Source organism: Scomber scombrus, chromosome 15 (assembly GCF_963691925.1).
Source record: "Scomber scombrus chromosome 15, fScoSco1.1, whole genome shotgun sequence".
Classification (NCBI taxonomy): domain Eukaryota; kingdom Metazoa; phylum Chordata; class Actinopteri; order Scombriformes; family Scombridae; genus Scomber; species Scomber scombrus.
Genome location: NC_084984.1, coordinates 14,876,510 through 14,881,890, shown reverse-complemented (window position 1 = coordinate 14,881,890; position 5,381 = coordinate 14,876,510).

Below are 5,381 nucleotides of genomic sequence, written 5' to 3'. Positions count from 1 at the left end.
GGGAGGAAAGGAAAGGAAAGAAAGGAAGGAAGGTAGGTAGGAGGGAAGGAGGAAAGAAGGACAGAGGAAAGAAGGAAGGTAGGGGGGAGGAAAGAAATAGAGAAGGAGGGAGGGAGGAAGGAAAGGAAGGAAGGAAGGATGGAGGAGAGAAGGAAAGAAAGAAGGAGGGAAAGAGGGAGAAAGGGAAAGAGGAAGAGAGGAAGGAAGGGAAGAAGGACAGAGGGAAGAGGAAGGGAGGAAGGTAGGGGGGAGGAAAGAAAGAGAGAAGGAGGGAGGAAGGAAAGGAAGGAAGGAAGGAAGTGAGGAAGGAAGGAAGGATGGAAGGAAGGAAAAAAGGGGGATGGAGGAAGGAAAGAAGGAAGGGAGGAAGGAAGGAAGGAGGCAAGGAAAGAAGGACAGAAGGAGGGAAAAAAGGGGGATAGAGGAAGGAAAGAACAGTCAAGACAGACGGGGTAAATTTGACCCGGGAAGACGACACAAAGGTTAAGGCTGTTTCTGAGGCTTCTTCACTAGTTTGGATACACAGTGTGTAACAGGTCTTCAGCTGATGTCCAGAATCTAAAAATGAAATAATATAAATTGTGCAGACGCTGACATCTTGTGGTGGATTTATGAACTGCACAGTGCAACTTCTCAGTGTTTCTATGGCTACAGCTGTACCAAGGTCTGGACAATTAACAGCTGTGTTAGTAATAGTCTGAGCAGAGGACACAAAGAAAGGTTTTCTTCCATTAAAAAAGAAAAGAAGCATGCAGCACAGCAGGTTGTTTATCGCCACATTATTACAGTTTAATATTCAATCCTGCAGGGTAAAAAAAGACTCTTTAAAGTCTCCTTTCATGTACAGCACACACACACACACACACACACACACACACACACACACACACACACACACACACCTATAATGTTCATGAAAAGCAACAAATGTTATTCCTTCTTTCTTATCTTATTTATTTAGTGTTGCATGTTTAGTTTAGTCTAACCTATAATCAATAAATCAAAGAAGCATTCTCACAGTCCGCTCATTCTAATTACAGTTTAAATCATGTGAAAGCACATGATCTTATTCACACACACACACACACGCACATACACACACACAGGTGCGCACACACACTCCCACACAGACGCAAAGAACAGTTCCTCTGGCACAATTGTAACATGTGCCGTCATTCAGCCTCCTTGATAGTTGTCATGGAGATGTCATTGATAAGGTGGACAAAAAATAAATAATAATAATAATAATTCCTCTTTCCTGCACTAAAAGAAAGTCCTGTGTGAGGCAGAGTCACCATTAACAGCCCATTTGCTGCTGAATCAGACCTTTAAATGGAAAGACAAATCAGACATGCTGTGGTGCCGGGTTGCTATAGTGCTTCACCTCCCGCGTTCATCTCTGTCAACCTTTCCTGTTCTCAGTCTGTAACTCTCCAGAGCTGCTGCTGCTGCTGCTGCTGCTGCTGCTATGATGGATTAACCGTGTCTTACAGCTGCCTGACGACAGGCCCCTATCACTCTCTGTCATCACATACTTTGGAGGAGCTGACACAATCTGACAGAAAAACCTTGACTGCAGCCCCTGTTTCCTCTGACTTACTGTAGCACACGCACACACGCACACGCGCACACACGCACGCGCACACACACACACACACACACACACACACACACACACAAACACACCAGCTCAGCACTGCCTAGTTACAGAAGACATCAGTCGCAGCGCTGCTACAGGAGAGTAAATGTCTGCAAGAGAGGATTCATCCTGACTGAAGGCTGGTAAGTAGTACAGACAATTTACAGTATAAAATATATATATATATATATATATACACACAAACTTTGCAACTTAATTTTGTCTTATTGTTAAAGAATCTGAAGAAAAATGTAATGCATATAAGATTTGTGGCGGCTGATGATATATAATATTTCACAATGTTACATAAAAAATTTCTGACTAAAATACATATATGCCATCTAGTAATATGTTCATGATATGCTTTGAGGGACATGTGCACAGCATTTGTACATACACACACACACACACACACGGTGATGTTAGGATGTTAGTGGGCTCTTGTAGCAGATGAGTGTGCAGGTGAAGTGGAGTTTTCTGTCCTCCATCTGTAAAGCTGTTATTAGTCTGCAGGCGTGGTGGAAACTAAACATTAGAAAAAGCACACAGTGTTTGACTTTCAGCTTCAGTTTGAGGGTGTTGTGTGTTTGCAGACCCCTTTTTCCAACACACACACACACACACACACACACACACACACACACACACACACACACACACACACACACACACACACACACACACACACACACACACACACTAAGTATTAAGGGCAGTCAAACATACAGTGATTGGCTGTTTGGTTGCATGCTGATATTTTTCTTGTGCATTTTCTTTCATCTTTGCATCACACACAAAAAGAGCCACAATAGAAAGATCTGGAGCGGTCTAGGTGAGACATTTGCAGTGAGTCTATTGTTGACGACCAAAGAAAGTACAATTGTAATAACATAATATTCATTTTATCTATAATTTGATGGCGTTTACATCCACATGAGATTAAACGTGCAGTAATGTACGACCTTTTTAATAATATTCCCCCAATTTCAGGTGACTCATAATTGCAAAAATCATCATGAACCCTATAATGCTTCAAATATGATGCTGTGTTATACTGTACAGAAAGTACACTATATTATACAGTAAAATAGCTCAAATTACCTCAAATAACAACTTCACACGTTAATGCTTCAGTAATGATGATCCTGTAGTGTAGTATTATAACATCATAACTCTGACAGAGGCCATTTTGCCTGAAGAGTGCTCAATTTTAAACTTTTATAATTCTCCATTTCTTCACCTGCGTAGTTTTCAATGCAGCACATGTTCTCCTAATGTCCTGAATTACGTATTAGCCAAACCTGTCCCAATAATTATCGACTTATCGTACAATAACATAATTATTTACATCATCATGTTTATATATGGACTTATCATATGATACATGGACATGACCTTTGACCTCAGTATTGTCACACTTCCCATTAGCAGCTAAGAGGCTATTCATGTCACATTGGCTAAGTGAGTAGTGTACTCCATTCCTCACTGTGCTCGTCCTGAGTGGAGACTGCAGAAGAATTAAAGGTAAATAACTCTGTCCCCAACCATAATGGCAGTCTGTGTTTTTACAGAAGTGTAGCGCCCACTCTCCAAATTACATTATTATGCTATTATATTATCATCATATCGGTGGTATAAAATGATCATTAAATTACAATAATATTGTTTATCGCGATTATTTCTGAGACAATATATCATCCAACAAAACTAGTTATTATGACAAACCAACATATGTATACTCTGCCATGTATTGGCTTTGCATTCATTTTGTTCTGTTCTTAATGACTCTGCAGGTAATGACACTTAACCTTCGTGTCGTCCTCCCGGGTCTGTTTTAACTGTTCCTTCTTTCCTCCCTCCTTCTCTTTCTTTCCTTCCTTCCTTCTTTCCTCCCTTCCTTCTTTCCTTCCTCCATCCCCCTTCTTTCCTTCCTTCCTTCCTCCCTCCCTCCTTCTTTCCTTCCCTCCTTCTTTCCTCTGTGCTTATTTCGTTCCTTCCTCTTTCTTTCCTTCCCTCCTTCTTTCCTCTGTCCTTATTTCCTTCCTTCCTCCCTCCCTTGCTCTTTTCCTTTCTCCCTCCTACCATCCTTCCTCCCTCCCTTCCTTCCTCCCTCCCTCCTTTCCTTCCTTGTTCCTCCCTTCCTTCCTCCTTTCCTTTCTTCTTCCTCCCTTCCTTCCTTGACTCGAGGACAACAGGAGGGTTAAATAAAATAAATATGAATCTATTCCTACACTGTGAAATCTTGACCTGATGATGCTGATAGATTAAAAGTTATACAAACAGCAAAACTCATGCCAATCCATTCAACAGATGTTAATTTACTTCACTCAAAACCACAAATGTCAACTTGCTGGTGGTACTAGAGGAAAAGTCAGAGGATCACCAAATTCATCAGGATTCATCTTTTGGGGACAATGAACGTCTGCACAAAATATCTCATCAATCCATCTGATGTTCGTTAAGATATCCCAGTCTGCACCCAAGTAGCAGACTGACCAGGCTGTTAGTATGGCTGAAAACTGCTGAACTAGTGAGCTCGAACCTCTTAATCCTCAGACAAAAAGACCATTTAACAGAAAGCAACCTGCTGACTACTGGAACAAAGAGCTTTAATGAGACAATGATTGACCTGTGCAGCAAAGATGGAAACATGAAAGTGCTAACCAAGGAAGAAAGAAAGAAAAGGGAACAGCATAACTGAAGGCTTTACATCCTCCACCTCGTCTGTCCAACATGGTGCAGCAGGTGTTTTTTTTGTATTGGATATGTGAGGCTGCCTGTGTATAAATCCACAGCAGTGATTTACGCAGCGAGACAACGATCCTGAAAGAACAGCTGAAGCAACCAAGTGGCCGAACAATATGATTAGTCACACGTTTTCCTTCTGAAGACAAACTGAAGGCAAAAAGCCCTAAAAACAGGCAAATTATTAAGATAGTTGGACAATTATGACCTGAAAGGAGAAGAGATCACATGACTGACAGGGTTAACCAAGCTAATCTAGATCTATACTACCATCAAGAATAAAGGTTCATTTTCTCCTTTATTTATTTCGGTCACATGAACTCATGTACATGAAGACTAATAAAGCAAATAATCACATTTACCTGCTCGGTGTGCCTCATCTCCACCACATCTACTAACAAGCCGAAAGGGAAACAAAAGAAACAAAAAAAACCAAAACAAAACAAAAGTATATGCAATGTATGTGCAATAGGGTTCGTCAAAACCTTGTGTGTGTATGTGGGTTTACTTGGGCTGTTTTTATGTATAGTATTTATCCATTATATTTTCTTTTAGCAACTATTATAAGTTTTTAGTAAATTTCTTTTTTATTTTATTTTTTTATGAATGACGTATTGACTGGTGAGCACTTTAAATTTCGTTGTACTTTTGACAGTGACAATAAAAGATCTATCTATTGTTCTATCTATAAAAGTATAAATAAATAAATAAAGCAGTTTGACCAAAAAGGTGTAGGCTGAAGCATAATGCTTATAGCACCTATAACCTTCTTTAATTAATTATTCAATAGGTTCCAATGTGTATAATAAACCCAAACATCCGCAACAATTGGCTATATACATAATGCACACACAACAATACAGTGAAAACACACACACACACACACACACAAACACAAAACATTTGCATGGCTACATATCCACCTCAAAATTCATGTACAATAACATTTAAATCAGGCTGAACCGACACTTTAAATCATTTTAAGTAAAATGCTGTT